Genomic DNA, 22,351 nt, shown 5'->3' with positions numbered 1-22,351 from the left:
AAAGTAGTACATGAGTCTCCTTTCCCCTACTGACCTCTCCCCAGCCACTTCCACCCCCAGTACATGCCCTCACCCCCCTACTGTCTGTGTCCATTGGTTATGCTCATATGCAACTTCCTATTAATCTTTACCTTAGTCAAGAAATAATTAAATGTCCATGTATGTGGTTATTTCCACGTGGCAATACATGGCTTTATATTTAGGAACCAAGAAATAAGTAAGTTTTTGACATATGTTAAGGTTTAAATGAAAATTTCTCAGTCAAGTATATTCAAACATTGCAGTCTGAGATTGCTTAATGTCTCACATGCTTATGGCTGCAAAATCCATAGACAGGGATGCAGGGTTCAGATGGGGTCCAAGAAAGAGACATAGGCCAGAGGTTCCGGAGGACTAGGGCACCTTTACTAGTCCACTGTGCCTTCTCTCTAAGAAAGCCTGCCACGGGCTAAGGGACCGGGGAAAAATAAAACAGGTCTCCCTTACCAGCTGCAAACTCCTCCTTGACTTCTAAGCCAGGAAGGTTTACAGAAAGAAAGGAAATGAAAAATACGAGAGAAGGGGAAAGGCAAAACCTGGGTGAGACAGGCAATTGGGAGCAGTTCCAAAGACCACTGAAGAAGATTTTTTGAGGAATTCTAGGGCCAGAATGGTTTCACACCTCACTTATGACAAACAGTGGAAAAGAAATGAACTAGAAGGATCAACTTTGGTCCAGTGTGATTTTTGAAAGAAAAATCTCAATTCCTTGAACATGAGATGGGATAGAACCTTGAGCTGAGAGAAATAAGACGACGCCTGAAAAAGTACTAAGTGAGAAACAGTGAAAGTGAAAAGGGGAAATCATGACTAACTGGGAATATAAATTCTCAAAATTTTTCCTGCATAAGAATCAATTTTGACCTTTGTCAACATTCTTATTCTCACACCCAGAAACTCAGATCCAGTGAATTTAAGGTGGAGCCCAGGAATCTCCACTTAACAGGCAATCTGGTTGATCCTAATACAACTGATCCTTGGGATACACATTGAAATACACTGTCCCAGAGTGTGAGGAAGAGTATAGCTTTAAGTTAACTACTGAATTTTTGAATGCAATATGCTTGAACTTCCTGTAGGTTTCCTCATATATTTTTCTACATATTCCTATATTGCATTTTAAGATTCCATATATCCTATAGAAAAATTATAATGACCTACAGATAGTAATCAGAACAGCAAATGCTTATATAGTATTGTTCTAGGTACTTTATACACAATAACACATTAAAACTCTGTGAAGAAAGCACTAAAATTAATCCCGTTTATAGATGAAGAAACTAAGAAAAGAGATGAACCCATACAGTCTTATTTAGTTAAGTAAGCGGCTAGGCAGGATTTGAATCCAGGAGTCCACCTTTCGACTCTACCCAATAACCACACTATATTGCCTGTTACATTTTATTCATACAAATCATACATATCCCTTGAATAATATAGGTTATTTATGCTATCCATTTCAAAGAATTGAAATATTTTAAACTCATGCACAATAATCAAAACTACCATAAAACTGCATAATTATGAGTCTCCTAAAAGTCTGCACCTTATTATTCTGATAAACGTTACAATTATTTAGCTGAAGCTAGTTCTCTTGACTACTTTAAATATTTAACAGCATCTGTTAATGTCAGGACCCATGAGTTCAAATGGTGTATTCTTGCAGTTTCCCAAGCAATTAGAGCTCTGAGATCTTGTGGTTAAGTCAGTAAATTCATTTTAAATTGGTGTACATTAGTGAGTTCTGGGACTATACAAAATGAACAGACAAGCGTGATTGGAAAAGCCTCAACTTCAGTGACATCACTGATAATTGAATCTCCTCTGCTTTCATGCTTTCAACTTTAAGAAACGTTGTTGAGGCAAAGTTGGCACTCAATGGAAATTAAAAGATGAAGAAAAAGCTTTGAAGGTGAAGTTCCCACTGGAACACAGGCATAATTATATAAATGCCAAGCAGTTTCTCTTTTGGAATAACTAGGTACATTTTCCTCTATCATACTAAAAATCTAGTATTTGGAACTCTATTAAATTCAGAAGACTAGGTATTAGTAACTGACATAACACTTAAATCTTATATCTGTTTCAGGTCACTTTTTCTCATTAGATTTAATAAAAGTTTTGTATGACCCATCAGACCACCTATTTCAAACCTCTATAAATTTCAAACTATATTTAAAAATTATAATATGCTTATTTCATATTCTGTCATAACTGTGAAAGAATAATTTCAGCAGTAATGTGTCATTCTTCTGCTCTGTAATGCATGATATTCCAGTACTCGAGCCCTCTCATTCCAACTAGCATCCATGTAATCCTCAAACCTCCCCCTCCTGTTCAGTATGATTCAAAGGAAATAAAAAGTGTTCCTGATCATAGATCTCTTATGGTGTTCAAGCAATATGAGATCTAGGTTACTTTCTTACTTCTTACTTCCTGAATTATACCATGAAATTCTGACAGAGTCCTGACAGCATGTAGGCACAAAGTCTTAGGTTCTTAGATTCTAGTAAACATATTCAGCCTACCCAACAAGTTACCATTCTGGGGGGGGGGGGGGAATTAAAATTAGGAATATATTAGAATAGCTCCTACAATACAAATTGCTTGCTTTCAGAAGAGCAGCTTACATTTTAGCATAATATTTGTATACTTAGCACCTACTCTACATTGTGCAACACCCTGTGCTAATCTTCAAGGACACAAAGGCCCATAAGACATGGTCCTTGGCTCCAACATATCCACAGGGATGGACCAATCAAAGTCAATAAGACATAATTCTGAGACTTTTGCTTAAACATCAGAATGCAGAATCCCTGTACCACTGGGTTCAGGACAGTGGTGATTACGGCCAGTTTCCTCCAAAATCTGGAAATAAAGCCAATGCAGCCATAGAGAGCTAAGAGGTGGAGAGAAGTCAAGTCTTAATAATCAAGTTTAGGTTCCTGAATCCAGCCTTACACTGGCCTTTCAGTTACTGAGAAAATAAATTACATTTTTTGCTATAGTCAGTTTGGGTTGCATTTACAACATCAATATTTATCCACTAATCTCCAATCTGTGACATAGTGAACTCCTGAGAGGATATACCAAGTGGAAGATTCCTCCTCCTCCATTCTGACATTCAACAGTCTTACTCTCTTCTAAGTATTTGTGAAAGGATACCACACTAGCTAACTATCTTTCCTATTCTCATACAACTATTACCATCTGTAATATTTTCCCCTCCACCTCGAAACTGACAATGGCTAGTAAGGAAGTTTAGGACAGGTAGGCAAACAAAAGATATCTTCACAACAGAAACAAAGCAGGACAGGAGTGTGCTGCATTAACTCAGTATTCTGAAAAAGTGAATGCCCTTCTGATTGTCGCAAGGAACCCTAATGTCATGCTTCTTTAAATTTGTCTGGCATCAATTCTTCTCTCTTGCCTTTTTTCCAGGATGCTAGCTCTTTCTTCCTTATTGAAAACGTACTGGTATTTGCTAACTGTATTCCCTACTTGGATTACTTAGCATATAAACATATTAAATGTCATTTATAAAACAACACTCACCTACACAATATATCCTAATAACTATGGAATTCTAAGTCTTGTTTATCGAGGATATTGCCTTCTTCCCATCTTGCCACTTATGCATGGGTACTTTAGGAAAGGTAGCAAGTATAGTATATTCTGAGTAAATGGGAATAGCTTTCTATTTAAGTTTCAAAAAGTCTTTAGAAATAAGGAATAGAATAAAGTGAAATAAGAATGGGGACCCAATAGATGACAATGTAAAAAAAAAAACACCCACAAAACATAAAGATTCTATTAACTTTGCTGATTTTGCAGTATCAATTTTCACACAAAAACTTTGGTCAATTTGAAAGCTAACTCTGTCTTTTGACATTTCAGAATAAACAATTGACAACATCTGTGAGTGGCAGAACAAAATGAAAAAACAAAGATTATTAGTGCAGAATTGACTTTTTAGCTTCAGCTGTTGCCTTGTCAATGCTGTGGCAAGCTTCTTCCCACGGTAAGACCACCAGGTAATTAATACTGAAAATATGATCCTAATAGAGCAAGGTTTTCAAGTTTAGAATTACTTGAATTCTATTACATTTACTAAAGGGTATTCTAAAACTATAGAATTACTCCTGTGGAACAAGAGAAGTTTTATCATCCATATCATCAATTATTCAGCCTCTAAGAATTCTTAATCTGTGTTATTGTACTTGGCCAGTACTACAAAAAAATTGATCTTTCCTTCTTCCATACAGAACAAAATTTAAATTTGCAACTTTCAAAAAACATTGAATGCTACAAGGAGAGAAAATGCTAAATATTTTTAAATGATAAAGGGGGTAGTCTCTTACAGTTTTTTAAACTATATGAAATGTTTATTACCTTTATTTTTATTTTATTTAAAAATTTTAAGAAATACATATTATTTTATTCATCTTTAAAACACGTAGACACACATGGAACTGTGTTAAAGAGAAAAAAAAGGTAAACAATAAAAAGTAAGTTTCCCTCACAACATTCCTACTTAGTCAATTACAGTTATCAACATCATCTGTCTCAAAAGATAATCTATGCATATATGTCCATAGGAGAAAATGCCTGTGATAGACTTTGTTTTCTTCTGCATAACAGACTATAGGAATCAACATTATTTTTCAAGATGGTGGTTAATAAGTAGATAGATGATACATAGATAATTAGATAGATAATAGACTTCAGTGTAGACATTCACGATGGAAACACAGTTATTGTCTCAACTACACACCATCATCATTGTCGGTCTTGTATGTTAGAAATTATTGTAATATTAATCTTCCAGTTAACTAATACTTTCATTCGGCATAGAATTTCAGGTGAAAATACATTTTCCCATTTTTTTTGAAAGTCTTGTTCCATTGTTACAGTTAGAAAATCCAAAATGCTTCTGATTCTAAAGTGATGCATGTAATTGCTTATTTGGGTTGTTCTCTGCTCTGGAAGATTCTTCTCTTTGTCCACAGGTGTTATGAAATTTCACAGGATTTTTCTTGGAATGGGTTTATTTTTGTCCCTTTGGCTGAGCAATCTCCTGCAATCTGACACTTATCCTTTAGACCTGGAAAATTTCCTTATACTATTTCACAATGATTTTTCCCCTTCCATTTTCACTGTTCTTTCATCCTAAAACTCCTATTATTTAATATCGGTATTCTGGGGCTGAACCTTTCATTTTCATATCTTTAATTCGCTCTCATTTCTAATTCTTTGATTTTTGCCCTACTTTCTGAGAATTCATCATTAAATTTCAATTCTCCTAGTAATTTTTTTATTCACACTATTATGTTTTCATTTCTAAGAATTTAATGGTATCCTGTTATTTTTCCATTAACCAAATACCACCTTTTATCTCTTGGAAAATACTGTTCTATTTAAAAAAAATTCTGTTCTCTCTGTACTTTCTGTTTCTTTCTATTCTATAATACTTATTAGGTACCATCTACTCTTGCTGCAGGACCTAGGCACCTGCATTTTCTAAATGAATTATTTGTACTCATGGCAGTTAAGGGAGAGAGCTTTATGTAATAAATCCAGAGCCTTCAACCCAGAACAGGCCTACAGACACATGCTGTTCTTTAGTCCAAATTGTGTTTCCAAAATAATACTAAAAGAATTTGGGTATTTAAAGATTTAATATTTGAAGATTCTGCATTTTTAAAAAAAATGAATTTCAAGATTATTTTTGTTTGTTTGTTTGTTTGTTTTCTTTGGGTTTTTTTCCTCCCCCATAACTCTCCTCCTCCCAGTTCCCGCCCCACCCTCCACCCTCACTCCCCACCCACTGTCCTCATCCATAGGTGCACGATTGTTGTCCAGTCTCTTCCCGCATCTCCCACACCCCTTTCCCCCCCAAGAATAGTCAGTCCATTCCCTTTCTATGTCCCTGATTCTATTATAATCATTCTGTTCATCAGATTATTTATTCACTTGATTCTTAGATTCACTTGTTGATAGATGCATATTTGTTGTTCATAATTTGTATCTTTACCTTTTTCTTCCTCTTCCTCTTCTTAAAGGATACCTTTCAGCATTTCATATAATCCTGGTTTGGTGGTGATGAACTCCTTTAGCTTTTCCTTATCTGTGAAGCTCTTTATCTGACCTTCAATTCTGAATGATAGCTTTGCTGGATAAAGTAATCTTGGTTGTAGGTTCTTGGTATTCATCACTTTGAATATTTCTTGCCACTCCCTTCTGGCCTGCAAAGTTTCTGTTGAGAAATCAGCTGACAGTCGTATGGGTATTCCCTTGTAGGTAACTGAGTTTCTTTCTCTTGCTGTTTTTAAGATTCTCTCTTTATCTTTTGCTCTTGGCATTTTAATGATGATGTGTCTTGGTGTGGTCCTCTTTGGATTCCTTTTGTTTGGGGTTCTCCGCGCTTCTTGGACCTGTAAGTCCATTTCTTTCACCAGGTGGGGGAAGTTTTCTGTCATTATTTCTTCAAATAGGTTTTTAATATCTTGCTCTCTCTCATCTTCTGGCACCCCTATAATTCTGATGTTGGTACGTTTGAAGCTGTCCCAGAGGCTCCTTACACTATCCTCGCATTTTTGGATTCTTTTTTCATTTTGCTTTTCCGGTTGGGTGTTTTTTGCTTCCTCGCATTTCAAATCATTGACTTGATTCTTGCGCTCCTCTGGTCTGCTGTCGGGAGTCTGTATAATATTCGTTATTTCAGTCCGTGTATGCTTAATTTCTAGTTGCTTCTTTATCATAACATCGAGGGTCTCATTAGTTTTCTTGAGGATCTCACTACATTTATCGGCAGCTTCTAGAGAGTTCTTAAGAGACCTTAAAAGTGTGGTTCTGAACTCTATATCTTCCATTGACAATTTTGTCCTGTTTCTTTGTCTCCGCATTTTGTTATGCTTCCTTGGTGCACCCCCTAGTGGTCTTTGTTCGTGGTTTTATAGTTAAATTTTGATTGTTGTAGCTAATTCCAGGGGGGGTTTGACCTCCAGGCCAAGTGGCTATGAGAATCAGCTGTGTCAGCAGTGAGAGAACTTCTGTCCTCTAGGGAGGTGCTAATCTGGCGTTTGCCTGAGGCTATCCGGCAAATGCCTCTGTGCAGGGCTTGGGCGGGGTGGGTCGCACAGGATCAACAGGGTGGGCCTGAGAGAGCAGTTATGGCCGCTCTCAGTCCTGTCCCCAGGGGCTCTGCCTCTCTGAGTCCCAGCACCCGCGGCAAACCTCGGAGAGAAAGTTGCACTCACTCTGACCGAAGCCAGACAGTCCCGCTTCTCCCGTTTGAGTCTGGGTCCCTAAAGACTCGCCCGGATCTGGAGCTCAGAGTCTGCGACTCCCTCCCGATTGAAAACGCCAACCGCGCCCTCCACCGCCAGCCCGCTCCGCGCACTCCACACCTCAGAATTTGACTTCAGCACTGCGCCTCCTCTGAGTGTCCGTATGCGTTTCTCTTTCCTCCTAGTTGTAGGACTTCCACTCAGCCAGCGTTCCAGTGGTTCTGGGTGATGTCCGTTCCGTTTTTTGGTTTCACTTTTGAAGTAGTTGTTCAAAGCAGCAAACTCTGGCGTTAACCTATGCCGCCATCTTGGTTCTCTCTCCTCAAGATTATTTTTAAAAATTACCAAAACTGGCAAATCTGAGTCCACACTTTTACATAAGCTTATCAATTGGAAGGAGCTAGCAACAGCTGTTATTTAGACAGTTTGCTCTCCTATACCCTGCCAATGTCTCCTCAGTGTAGGGTCAAAGGGAAAGAAAAATATTTCTTATATTGTCATTCAAAGCAGGAAAAATCAGACACAATTGTGCACACACGCACACACACACCTTGTGGGCTGCCTCCTTGCAGTGTCCCAGGAATCTGATTTTATAAGACAGTGGCAAAGCATTCCTGGCAGTGCCTACCCGGATATCCTGCCACAGATGCTATGAAGCCTCTACCTGGACACTGCCAGTGTCCCTGAGTATTAAGCCCCCAGTTATCTCTAATAGGAGCAAGTGTTGGCCTCAGAGTCAGTCTTGGGCTCTACTGTAGTCGCTGCCATCTTCCCAACTGTGTGGCTTTGTAGATGTCAATTCTCTTCTTTTGGCCTCGAGTTAAAAGGCGGAAAAAAGAACAGCTATAGCATTAGGGCAGCTGTGAGGCACAGTATACCATGAAGTGCCAGATTCTAGGCGCTGGACCTTCATGGTTCACATGGTCAAGAGACCAAAGGAAACAGGATGGATTGGGCATCTAAGACTCTCCCGTGTGAGGACCATCCTCAACTGATAGCTGGTTTTTATTCTATTTCCTTAACCAGTTACTTGAAGCAATTGCAACATATCTAGCCATATCATTCGCAAGCCATTTCCTAGCCAGTAAGGGTCAAACTGTTCACCAGAATTCAGACCAATGGACTAGTCGGTTAGTGCCAATTTTCATGCAGAAAATAAATGCATCAGGGCCCATCAGCTGTGCCCTTAGAGCACTCTGCCACATACTAGGCAGGCAGTCACTCAGCTTTGTGAGTCTACTTTCTCATCTGTAAAATGAAGGAAGAAACTGACCTTACCTAGCTATTTTCACCTTGCATTTATTTACAAATTATCCGTTTTCTAATTCATCCATTTCTTCTTAAATAGTAATTTCTCCATCCAGATTGGTTTATTATAGTATTTATAACTCATAAATTGAACATTAATTTAGTCTTCACTATTGTTTAGCTCCTAAAACTATGGTTTTGCTCCAAGTATAGCTTTGGCTGTATCTTGTATGTTTTGATAAGTTGAGTTCTTGCTGTTATGATATTCTAAAAAGCTTGTTACTGCAGACATTAGTTCCTGTGTAACACAAAAAGTATTTAGAATTGGGTTTTCTCTTGTTCCTCAGAAGGGAATTTTTAAAATGTATTATTTTTTTGTTTGTTTTAATAAAAAGTAGGCTTTTTTAAAAAACAATAACACTGTATTTTTCTGGTAGTCATTTTCACTTAATAATTGTGACACAAAACAGACTTTCATTAACAATGATATACAGAAAAGTAAACCTTCTGTTCTTTGGTCTTGTCTGGATGCTGTTAAGGTAAAGAAGTTTCTTTGAAGTGACCACACTGGCTAAATACGTGACGTTCAAATGAATTAGGTAAAGTGCTAGAAGATCACTATGGTCCAGCTAACCAGTTCCTCTTTCCCATTTGTAAGGTATTTATGTGTCATGTGATCCATTTCCTAACCGAAACAAAATACTATATAGATAATCAATCCCTTCAATTAATAATTTTCAAATTTTTCACAGGGTCCCTAAAACTGTATAAAATTCTAACATTAAAATAAAAGCCTTAATTTGAACACCCTCTACATTTCCCCCAGCTACTACAATCCTTTCACAACTTTAAAATCTATAAAACCTAAGCCTAGATTACAAACATTTCCATCCCAAGAAGCTTGAAGCCAATGACCTTACAACATTAATTTATTTCCTCATCTATCTCACACACATTGAACTTAAGAAATAGATTTAATGTCATATCAACATGCTACAATGTTTTGTCAATACACTGCATCGCTAAGGAAAATCACTGAGTTGAGCTTTTCTTGCTGTCCAATTACAGAGTCACTTATAAATTTAAAGTATCATGATAAAGCCTAAAATCCATTTTTTATAAATTTCTATAATGCTTAGTAAGATTACAAAAGTATCTCTACCAAGCAGATCAAAATTTCCAAATGCTAAAATAATCTTCACAGAATCCACTGAACACTGTTTAGCTCCCTCTGAAGTGCCACTAACTCCAGAGTAAACTCAGTTCAGGCTGGTTTTGTACTGATAAAAATGTTAAAAACATCTATCAAAACATTTTTAAATTCTATGTCAAAGTTTCAAATTTTTCCAGTTTAGGGAAAACCTAGGAGTTTATCAATATTAGATCACTGAGCCCTAGCCGGTTTGGCTCAGTGGACAGAGCATCCGGGTTGTGGACTTGATCCCCAGTAGGGGGCATGCAAGAGACAGCAGATCACTGATTCTCTCTCATCACCGATGTTTCTATCTCTCCCTTCCTCTCTGAAGTCAATACAAATATATTTTAAAAATAAAAATTAAAAAATAATAGATCACTGAGATGGATCTGAGCTGTAAATAACATTTTGCAAGATGTGATTTTTTAATTTTAAATAAGGTTTGTTAGGTTTACTTTAACTCCTCATTACAGAGAAGCTAATGCCTAATAATATATTGATGTTACTCTTTCTTGCCTTCATGAACATGCTTTATAACTGTATCTGTGCTTTTCTCAAAGCATTCATTCTAACTCACATAATTTTTTTTCTTACCTTTAATTTCCACTCTTTTGGACCTTTCATGGTCATAATCTACCACCTACACATATTCCAAAATTAAATGTTTCTCTTCCTTTCTTCCTCTTAAATGATACAGGGTTTGTTTTTGTTGTTTTAAATGCAGCCAAACTGTTTCAGTACTACACTAGAGACTAGGGAGATAACAGGGTTAGATTTGATTGAAAATTTCCTATGGCTATTTGTAATGAAAAGTATAAATTCCTTGGAATCCTCAGTATGTAACAAGTATGAACTAGTCCACAACACCCATAGTGCAAATATGTCACCATGTTATTACTTCTCCAAATTAAATTAAATTAAATTAAATCCTATTCAAGACTCCAAGCATCATGCTGAAAGGAAATCCAGTTTTACCTCTTGGAGGGCCCCTATTTTTATGCTCCCAGAATACCAGTGTCTATGCATTCCGAAAAGTCTGGTGTCTCTCAGACTACAGTGTTCCAGGTGCCACTGAGCCTCAGGACCTGGTGCCTTGTCTGAACCTAGTCCTCCTCCATCTGCCAGGCCTGCTGCTTCAGGCCGTGGCCTTCAGGCCACACCGGTCCCCCCTCCTGGCATAAGTCAGCACTATCTTTCAGAGGAGGGCCCTCTCCTGCCTATCCCACTTCTTTAATGCTATCTTCGGGCCAGAGTCCCTAACCAGCTCTCTCCAGCTTCAGAGTTTACTGCCAACTCCTTTCAGAGCTTATTCTTTTCGTTCATGCACACAAGTTTAAAAGAGCTTAAAGGTAACCTATGTGTGGCATGTAGACCCTATTGATGTGCTTGGCTCTAATATCCATTCATCATCTGACAACATTCAAAAAATAATCAGTCTCTACTATGTTCCAGGCATTGTCTAAGTTCTGGGCATGTGGTAGCAAACATGCCCAAACCAAGACATTAAAATAGAATTTCATTTTGAAATTCTTTTTTCTAGGTAAAGAAAAGGTAAACCCTCTTTAGATCAGTTGTTTACCCTCCACACTGATAGGTAAACAGTTACTGAAAATGAATTGTACATCTTAATACACTTGAAATTAGAGTAATATGTATTCTTCTTTGTTTTCATGACTGCATCAATAATACCTTTTTTTTATATTTTAAACACTTAGGGGATTTTATTTTCATTCCCTCAACATTCTCTTTCTCCATTTCCACACACTGTCTCCAAATATGGAACACCCACTCTAAGATTAGCCAACACCTATGCTTCTGACCCCATTCGTTCATGTTTCTTTATTTACTCCTCTTAATCTATCTATCTCTTATCTTCCTGCCCTCCCTTCATTCCTCTCTCCATCTCCCTTGCACCCAAATGCAGTCTTCTTACCTACAAACAATTACCCATCCTCAGCCCTGCTGCTGCTTTAAGCTTCCACCTCAAATTTAAACTTTCCCTTGGAGCAATCTAAGGTTTTTCTAGTCCCTATAAAAAATTCCCAATTCCAACTCTTAAATTTTCACATAAGCTCCAACTAATATTCCTCAAAGTGTGTTCTGTGCAATGCTATGCCCACATTTTGACCAGACTAAAGAATTCTATTGTGAATTATGTTTAGAAAATGTTTGCATGGACACTATATTTTCTTAAATATTCAAAATACTTTAGCATATAACAAGCACCAAGAAAGCCTAAACACAGACTTAACCTTATTTAAGTCATTATTTCCCAAACCTATGACTACAGAACAATTTTCCCCTGTTGATTCCTAATTTTATCCTGCACAACTCATATAATCAGTCAACTGGTTAGACATTTCCACCTAGCTACCCCACAGTCTCTAGCAAACTATTTTGACTACAGGAGGCAATAACCCTTCTTAAGTAAAGCCCTAACCCTCATGTTGAACCAGAGACACTTTCAACTGACTGCTGGGTTTCTCCATACAGATGTCCTACCAGTGCTTCCAATATGTCTCAAACCAAAATTAAGTGCTACACCTCCCAACATCCCCTTTTCCTCTGTCCCCTGACTCTGTGTCCACATAGCAGAGATGATTTAGCACCTCTCTCTTATAGATCATTTACAGTGTTATTCCTTGAGTTATAACTACATTCATCACCAACTACACTTTGGTCTCCTGAAAACTGTGCACAATGCTTCATCTTGGCATCCTCCTCTGTATGATTCTTATTCTAAATAATTGATCAACTCTTTTTTATTATTATTTTAAAGAAGGAACTGTGTTACACAAACTTATAAACACTTGTTTTGAAGTCACAATGCCTAGGTTAAATCCAAGCTCAGTCTTACCTTCTTCTATGTTAGCTTGGTAAGTGGCTTAGTGTCTCCAAAACTCGGTTATTTCTCTAAATCTCTGTTTTCTCATGAAAATATGGAATTAAGTCATCCACCTCAAAAGGTAGTCATGAGGATTAGATGAAATAATACACATAACATTCTTAGTACATTCCCTAACTTATAGTAATCAAACAATAGCTGCATTATTAACTCACCAAATTCATATTAACAAAACCAAAGCTTCCACAAAGACATATCAAGAAGTAGGACTCGAAATTTGGGGAAGATGGCAGTGTAGGTAAACACCTGTACTCACCACCTCCCACAGCCACATCAAAATTACAACTAAAATACAGAACACTCATCATCCAGAACCAATGGAAAGCTGGCTGAATGGAAGTCCTACAACTAGAGTAGTAAAGAAGAAAGCACACAGAGACTGGTAGGAGGTGCGGAGGCAAGAAATGAGCTGGTCCGGCATCCACATGGGCGGCTTTTTTAATTGGGGGGGAGATCATCTCTGTGGAGGCCGCCAGGAGGAGCGAGGATTCCCAGTCCAAGGCCCCAGAGCTGGGAAAAGAAGTCCCTACAAGCAGTAAGAACTACAGGCTATAAAAATCAGTGTGGATTGGGACTCAGTGGCACAGAGGCTGCTGGAGAAGCAGTTGTTCTTTTAAAAGGCTGGCACCATGAACTGAACTTACAAGGTCCCGCTTCCTCTGAGCTCCAGAACCAGCGTGAGGATCTGGGGAACACAGACACATATGAGGAGGAATTGGATTATCTGGTATCAGAGCAGGAACTCGGGGGCGGCTTTCTCCCAGATGGAAGTGTTTGCAGGGATCATTGTTCCTATGCTGGGACCTCCCTGGTCACAGGGATGACTGGCAGCCATTTCTGTTTGCTCCACCCTGGTGATTCCCTAAGACCTCGCCTCATCCAATTTACAACCCACCCAAGCTGTGTGCAGTGCCTTTTGAATATTAATGGCCTGTCCTTGCTCAGGCTAAAATCTCTCAAACAAGCTGCAGCTGGGTCAGGGTGCCCCAAACCTATCAATAAAAGACCAAAGACCTGGCACCAGCACCAGCCTGCCTTCCTTCACAGCTGGGCCTCATCTGGGCACTTCCAAACTGAATATAAAGATGAGGAATCTGCAGATCTCTCTGTAGCTCCTACTGGGTGGCCCCAGGCAGTGGCTGACTCTGCACCTCCCTAGAGACCCAAAAGCAAGTGTACCCAGTGGTCAGTGTCAGACCAGACCAGATTACAACTCTACTCATCCATAAGCAACACACTCAAGGGCAGACTCAGTGAGAACCAAAGCCCCACTGAAGCAAGTCCTGCTCCATAGGGGCGTCTCCTGCATAGCAGCTCTACCACTGTAGTTGCAGCTGGTCCTCACAGGCAATTGGCCTGGAGGTCAATTCCTCCCAGTGACACCAACAGCAATCAAGTCTAATACAACAAGACTGTGCTCACAGCCCACAAAGGGTTGCACCTAGAGCTCCCAGCTCAGGTGACTGGGGAGGCGGAGCCATTGGGCCCTATGGAACACCTATTACACAAGGCCATTCTAACAACTCAAGATGACATAGCAGCTCTACCCAATACATAGAAGCAAACACAAGGAAGCAGCCAAAATGCAAAGACAAAGAAACATGTCACAAATGAAAGAAAGCAAACTACTGCGTATAGAGTTCAAAACGCAGTTACTAGTTTACTCAAGAATCTTCTAGAAACCTGAACTCTAGAGAGGGAAATATGTAAAATGAACCAGAACATCTTGTACCAGCAAAGAAGCTATCAAAGATTAATGGAGTGATGTCAATGGGATACAAGAACATGAAAGTGTTCCTACTGGCCAAAGACTAAAATCTTTGTGCATCTAAGAGAGTAATGACTACAACTATTTGTAACATACTGAATATACAAATCCTGGTGTTCATAAGAATAGATAGATAGATAGATAGATAGATAGATAAAGCTCATTGGTCTCCACTGAAAGTAACTAGGGCATCAACTCCTTACTCTGAAATTAACATTTAAATTGGAGGAATTAAATATTTATCCTGTTTATCCTGGATAAACACCTTTTCCAGGTAACCCAATTGCCTAGTTGTTAAAGGAAAAGTTCTTTCTTTAAAAATTCTAGCTAACGTGGCAAGAATGACAGAGTTAGAACAGTACCTGTTTTTAACTCCTAATAAAATAATTTTTAAATGATCATTCAGAGATGAAAGAATTAGATAAAAATCAACTCAAAATGAGTTACAGTAAATTCTGACATTTCGGTTAGAAATATTTTTTTCTGATATATTGCCTCAGGCTAGGGAAACAAAAGAAAACTAAACAAATGAGACTAAATCAAACTAAAAAATGTAAAGGCAACCTACTGAATTGGAGAAGATATCTGCCAATGATACATCCAATAGGGGTTAATATCCGAAGTTTATAAAGAGCTCATACAACTCAACACCAAAAACCAAACACTCCAATTAAAAAATTGGCAAAGGACCTGGATACTTGTCCAAAGAGAACATGCAGATGGCTAATAGACATATTAAAAGATGCTAAATATCACTAACCATCAGAGAAATAAAAATTAAAACCACAAAAAGATATCACCTCACACCTATCAGAATGGCTACCATCAATAAATCAACAAACAAGTGTTGATGAGGATATAGAGAAAAGGGAGCCCTCATGCACTGTTGGTGGAAATGCAGATTGATGCAGCACTATGGCAAACAATATGGAGGTCCCTCACATAATTAAAAATGAAATTTCCTTGTTGTCCAGTGATTCCACTTCTGGGTATATATCCGAAGACACTCAACACACTAATTCAAAAGGCTATATCCACCCCTAGTCAGCGCAGCATTGTTTGCAATAGCCAAGATATGGAAACAATCCAAGAAGCCATCAATAGACCAGTGGATAAAAAATTTGTACATATATACAATGGACTATTACTCAGCCATAAAAAGAATGAAATAATAGCATTTGCCATAACATGGATAAACTCAGAGTATTATGCTAAGTGAAATAAGTCAGACAGAGAAAGACAAATACTGTCAATTTATTTTATGAAGTACAACAGATCCTTTCAGAAAATTAGTCAAGGTTTGAAATATACAAATACATAAAGGCAATCACCTGCACAACTGACTTAGTGATATCTGACAAACTATACATTATTGAACTGGATTTGTCTTTACCTAAAAGCCCAATTCTCAATCAAGTGATTTACTAAATTTCTAACAAAATAACATTTTGTTAAAGCTTCCACAATTTGTCTTAGAATAAAAAATAAATCTTCTCATTTTGATAGCTCAACCAGTCATCATTTAGATGACTCCTTATGGAAAAGGCAGAAATCATCAGAGACTTAAATTCAGTGTATCTCAGACAACATCCAATCACATTTCTGATTTTAGCATATCCTAGATAGGTCAATCATTATGCCCGCCACTACCATCCTTCCCTTTTTAGGAAAACCTATAGCCCAGGGTGAAGGAGGAGTCATTGATTGCAAATTGTTCCTTTGTTTTCTCACAATGTGGGTGCTTTAAATGTCTTAGTTAATTGGCAAAGATCTGTGCAAAGAAAGTTGGAAGTAATAAATCTGCAAGCCATACCTGAAGCATTTGCCCCATAATATGGCCCTGGGCCTAACAGAATGTATATAAGAAACAGGATATGGGCCCTAACTGGTTTGGCTCTGCGGATAGAGCGTCAGTCCACGGACTCAAGGATCCCAGGTTCGATTCCTGTCAAGGGCATGTACCTTGGTTGCGGGCACATCCCCAGTAGGGGGTGTGCAGGAGGCAGCTGATCGATGTTTCTCTCTCATTGATGTTTCTAACTCTCTATCCCTCTCCCTTCCTCTCTGTAAAAAATCAATAAAATATATTTTTTTTAAAAAAAAGGAAACGGGATACATTTCTTCTAAATGCATCCTGGCTCTTTTATCCACCCTCCCTATTGCCCTGCAATATGTAACCAAGAGAACTGAAAAATATGATTACACAAAAACTTGCATACAAATGTCCATAACAGTCCAAAAGTAGAAACAGTCCAAATGCCCATCAACTAACTAATGAATGGATAAACAAAATACTCATACAATATTATTCAGCTATAAAAAAATAAAGTAGTGAAACATGCTACAACATGATGAACCTTGAAAACATGATATGTGAAAGAAGGCAGATGCAAAAGGCCATGTATTTATATGATTCCATTTATATGAAATGTCCAGAACATGCGCATCTGTAGAGACAAAAGTAGATTTGTTGCCATGGACATGGGGGTGGGGAGAGGGTGGAGAGTGAAGCAGATTGGTAAGTGATTTCTTTTTTTATATATAAAATTTATATATATATACATATATATATGTATATATATATGATTTCTTTTTGCAGTGATGAAAATATTCTGGAATAGACAGTGGTGACAGTTGCACAACTTTGTAAATATAATAAATACCACTGAAAAATCACTTTAAAAGATTATTCTTCTCTTTGCTAAGTGAATTATGTCTCATTTTCTTAAAAAATTAAAACCCACCCTGAACTTCTAGCCCTTTCTTTCAACAGTTCCCATCAAGTTGATTTTATGTATATCTGGGACAACTCATCTGGATCATTCTTACCTCAGCTCTTTTGATCCAAGCTTCTCCCCAGGGCCTTCTCTGTACTTCTTTCTACTTCCTCTCCTCCACCATTTTTCAAAGTCCAGATCAAGTCCCACTTTTTCCAAAACACTTTCCATCCTTAGCTGACTAGTCTGCCAGAGGTCAGGTAAGCCTTCTTTGTTTCATTCCTGCTCATCAATGCTGTTGAACTTACGTGAATAATATATAAATGATGCTAATTATAGCTGCAGATAGGGCTTTTTTTTCTATATCACAGATTGGAAATATAGAAGAGAATGCAATTCTTTCATATATATATAGTCTCAAAATTTTATTGCTCACTTGCAAGGCTTGTTTCTGAAATAGTTCTCTATATTAGGCCTTCTTTCAGTTAAACATTATTTGAAAATTTAAAAAATGTATTATTTTACTTCCAAATAAATACATAAATACAACTTTGCAAAAACAGTGTTGCATTAAAAGTTGAGCTAAATTGAATTACTGCCCATGACATGGATTAAAGGATATCAGTCTAATTAACCTAACAAAAGGATGATAATAGGCAGTGTTTCCTTCAAAGGAATCTGAATATACTAGTATACATGAAGTATATGAATATTACCTAATTATCAGAATCCATAACTAAAGCTAAAAAGATTTTCTTTTCAATTAACACAAAAATACAAACCCTTGATTATTTCCACAGTATGCCTCAGAGCACTTGTTCATTTGTCATAACACTTTAAAAATTTCTTTTCTCTTTTACCCATATTCTCCATGGAATTCTTTCTTGCAGAAAGAAAGCAAAATCAATGTAAAAAATTAAGAGTTGCTTCTTCTTTGTTAATTTTCAGTCATCTTAATTAATTCATATATATATGACTATATATATATATATATATCTTCTGTTTATTGTGCATTCTGCATGCAGAAATAAACTATTAAGAGTACCACACAATGCTTCATTTTATTTGAAGCTATTCTGTACCTTTCACCTGCGCCACATTTCAACAATGGCTAGTAATAATTACAATCACCCACTTATTAGCTTGGCATTTCATTTTCCTTCCCCTATTGTACCCTACAGTTGAAGGCAGGGAAAACTCTCTATTGATTAGTTGTGTAAGACCAGCAACAATAACTGTGCTGGAGAGAAGGCTACTTGGAGGGGATTACATAAGAGCCAGAGCTCAACAGGCTCAGACAAGAACAGCAAATTATAAATCCAAGTACTTCATTGCAAGTAACCAAATTGGCTAGTTGAAATGCTAATTGCCTTTCAGCAAAACTAAAGACAGACAGGGAACCTTGTGCTTCAAAGAATAAAATGCATTTTTACTCTACTTCTGCACTATTGTCTTGCTGAGAAACATCTGAAATCTATTCACAAAGGTAGCTCCTTCCCTAACCTTTAAAATGTGGGAAATTTATTTAGCCCCTTCCAGCACCTCCAATGTGCTGATGTGCCAAGATGTGAACAGATGGTTGGACTTAAGCCCTGTTAAGCCCCTAATAAAGTAAAGCATGAAAGAATTCTATGCTCAAATACATAGTGCAAATTAAGAAAATGTGCCTAAGGAAAAGGAATTTTGAATAGCAAATTTATAAAATTAAAATAATCAAATAATACATGCATATTTTCATTGTAATTCCATCCAAATGTACATGGAAGAGCTATCATTGTCTCTCTCAAAAAGATCCCCAACCTCCCTTTATACCCAATAATTTTGTATTAGTTCAAAACTCATTTGGTAACAACTATTCCAGCACCCAGTTTCCCCATTTATATGAAAGAGGGTCTATTCTGTGTTATTAGAATCATGAATAAATTAATGAGAAATGCCCTATCGGCATCCTGCTCTCATTCTGAGGTACAGCCAGACTTATGCCTGACTGCACCAGAAAGGGCCCCATGACCACCTGCCCAGAAGCTGGGAGAGGGACCCGGTCTGGTACATTTCAAAGCGTATAGGGTGTCACAGTGGAATCAGAAAACACAGTCCTTGTCCTACCACAACCACCAGTGTCCCAGCTCCACCCTTCTCCTCCTCTGCCACACCTCAACCAGGGCAACAGAACACAGGTGCTGTGGCTTCCTCTGTGGCCTCACATCCTGGCATATTGGGGATCCCCCTATACATGTGAAGATGCTCCCTGACCCCCAATCCTGCCTTGAGAAGGGAAAAAAATAGACATGCATCCATTTCCATGGGGAAATCAACTTTCTACACTACTTCATTCTGCCTGAGATAGAAAGAGTCCAGTTTATTAGGAGTATGTTTATCTTCATTTCTCAATAAATATCTTTATTTATATGAAGTTTGAGCTGCCTGAAAGTGATAGAATACTAAAACTAAATAGAGCTTTAAACTGTAAATGGTTTCAATAACTCTCACTCTGATTCAGCAGGAGATAAGGGAAGAAAGATGAGAAGTGGATGTTTACCAAAACCTAGTGAAGTTCCTGGTGATTTCTCTCTTTTTCTACACTGTTTGAATTTCCTACCGGACTTTATATTCTTTTAACAACCAGAAAAAGTTATTTCCAAGTCAGAGAGATAGAGATGAATACTCAACTGGGTGTAATGCTTAACTGTGTGCTTTTTCCCACAAAATGAGAGAAGTGCCCATCCAAATCTCTCCATGGTAACACACTACATTTTATATTCAAATTAAACACTCATCATCTAAGGAGCTCAATATGCTTTATAAGAACCTAGAAATTGTCTAGATTCATTATTCTACATGAGATAAAAGTGGTGATGACACAATGCTTCCACTGTATAGATTTTGGACCCAGTGCATAAAATAATGACTTATCACAGGTAAGAAGGTGACAAAACCATTTATTCAATATATTAACCACTTTGCTAAACTCTAGAAATATACAATACAGTCACTGTCCTCAAAGATTTTGTATCTTAATCGGGGCAACATTGAAATTTTCAATAACAGTAGGACAGCAATATAAAAAAGGGCAGGAGGCAGTATTTGGTTGAGTGGCAATAAATCAAACATCTAATGACCAAGTTAACCTGCTAACATGCTTTTCACATATTAGTTTATGGGAAGGTACACATAACTAAAATATAACTAAAATCATAACTGGAAAAATAGAATATGTGACTTTAAGTCTCAAGTTTTTAAGGTTTCAGTTTCCCCAGATATAAAACAAAGGGGTAGGTCTAGTTTGCTCAAAGTCTCCTCCAGGGTTTAAGGATTTCGATATTGTGTTCACAGCCTATAATTTCTGAACAGTAAAAGATCGCAGACTTAATCAAAGGCAAAATGTGTTTCTTGGTGGGTCCTTCCAGTTTCTTCACCTACAAATCAGGATAATAGCATTTGATCATTAAATATAAAGTTAGTCTATTCAAAAGGCCCAGGAGAATTCCTGACATGGAGTAGAGTCCCAGGGCTCCTCAAACTTTTTAAACAGGGGGCCAGTTCACTGCCCCTCAGACCGTTGGAGGGCCGGACTATAGTTTAAAAAAAAACTATGAACAAATTCCTACACACACTGCACATATCTTATTTTGAAGTAAAAAAACAAATGTTTTCGGCGGGCCGCATGTGGCCCGCAGGCCGTAGTTTGAGGACCCCTGGAGTAGACAGTCAATAAATGATGCATACTATTATCATTTATCATGGGAATATGGTCAGAAGGGTTTAGTCACAGCTAGTTCTGCTGTGACCACTCTCTTTCTTTGTGTGTAGCTGGGGCAAGGACACCGCCAAGTAGAAAGCGTCTGAAATACTTTTGCTTAACATTAGCCTCTGCCTTTCATGTTATTTGTAATCATTCTTCTTATTACCATAAAAACACTTGAGTTCCAAATATATCTCATGTTATCATTTTCTGACAATGAATACAGTTGGCATTCAATATCTGATCAATATATGTACAGCATAACAATACAATTGTTGTGGAAAATATGGTAAATGTTGATTGATACATCATTTCTATATCTGATGATATCAAGACTCAGTGTTGTTATATAATTGACCTCCATCCCATTATGGTCTCACATTTCAGTCATTTCTTAGCTGGTGTTTACAGGTGGTTTCAGCTTTTAATCGTAACATTCAGTATAGTGTAGATGCTCAGAGCACTGGGAAGTGGGGGGAAGTAGGGGGTGGGGGGGACCCATGACCCAGCCCTTACTAACTGGGGAACTTAGGACAAGGAGCTTAAACTTTCCATGCTTCAGAGTCATTATTTGTAAATTAGATAATGCCATTTAATGTATGGTGGTGCTGATGAGTGTTAAATAAAATGATCTATGTAAAGAGCTTCTCAGAACCGTTACATAGCAGGCATTCAATACAGGATGATTGGTGATGTCATTCATCATGGAAATAAACATGGAGACAGGGTTCAGTCATACTTTCTCTTAGTGAACTCATTTTGGTTACTTTTAAAAAGTTATAATCATGAGACATATCATTTCTGGCTGAAATAAGTCTTTTCGATCACCTAGTCTAATCCCTTTACTTTATAAATGAAGAAAGTAAGGACCAGAGGATGGGAGTGTGTCCAAAGTCACTGTAAGTTAATGGCGGATCTATACATTTAATATGTTTTATTACAACACAGTTCAGAGTGTATTTGGCACCCCCTGTAGCCTAAGAAATCACCCCAAAATAAATTGCTTTTATTTTACTTGCCTTTTCTTATCTTCTTTTTTTTGTTGTTTTTTTTGGTTCTATCTGACTCTTTTGATAAATGACACACAAAGGGAAGGAAACAGCTCTTAAGTAATTTAAGATTATAACTTCAGCAAGAATTTCTAAACAGTGCTGTATTAGTTAAGGCACTTTTTTTAGCTTTATCCTAATTGTACTCTTAAAATGAACTCTTAAAATTATTTTCTAAACGAGTGTGCAGCTTAAAAATAAATTCATTACACATTTTTTTAAAGTTGTGGATTTTGTAAATGTAAAAAGTTCGTTTAAAACATACGTTTCACGAAATAAGCTAATATCGTGCCTTAACATCGTTTTTATCCCCGAATGAACACTGCCACAATTGCTGTTTTCGTTTTTTGTTGTGTTTTTTTTTGGGGGGGGGGGGACTATTTTAAAATGGTTTAAAAC

At 37.5% G+C, this 22,351-nt stretch overlaps 1 protein-coding gene across 1 annotated transcript in view; it reads right to left on the bottom strand.

The window, feature by feature from the left end:
* ADGRV1 (adhesion G protein-coupled receptor V1) overlaps positions 1-22,351 on the bottom strand; it is a 459,909-nt gene that overhangs the window by 436,946 nt on the left and 612 nt on the right. The gene's annotated exons all lie outside the window — the stretch shown is intronic.

This window comes from Myotis nattereri (assembly GCF_964212035.1).
Source record: "Myotis nattereri genome assembly, chromosome: 4".
NCBI lineage: Eukaryota > Metazoa > Chordata > Mammalia > Chiroptera > Vespertilionidae > Myotis > Myotis nattereri.
The sequence above is the reverse complement of the archived record's forward strand: the minus strand, read 5'-3'. Positions and strand labels throughout refer to the sequence as shown.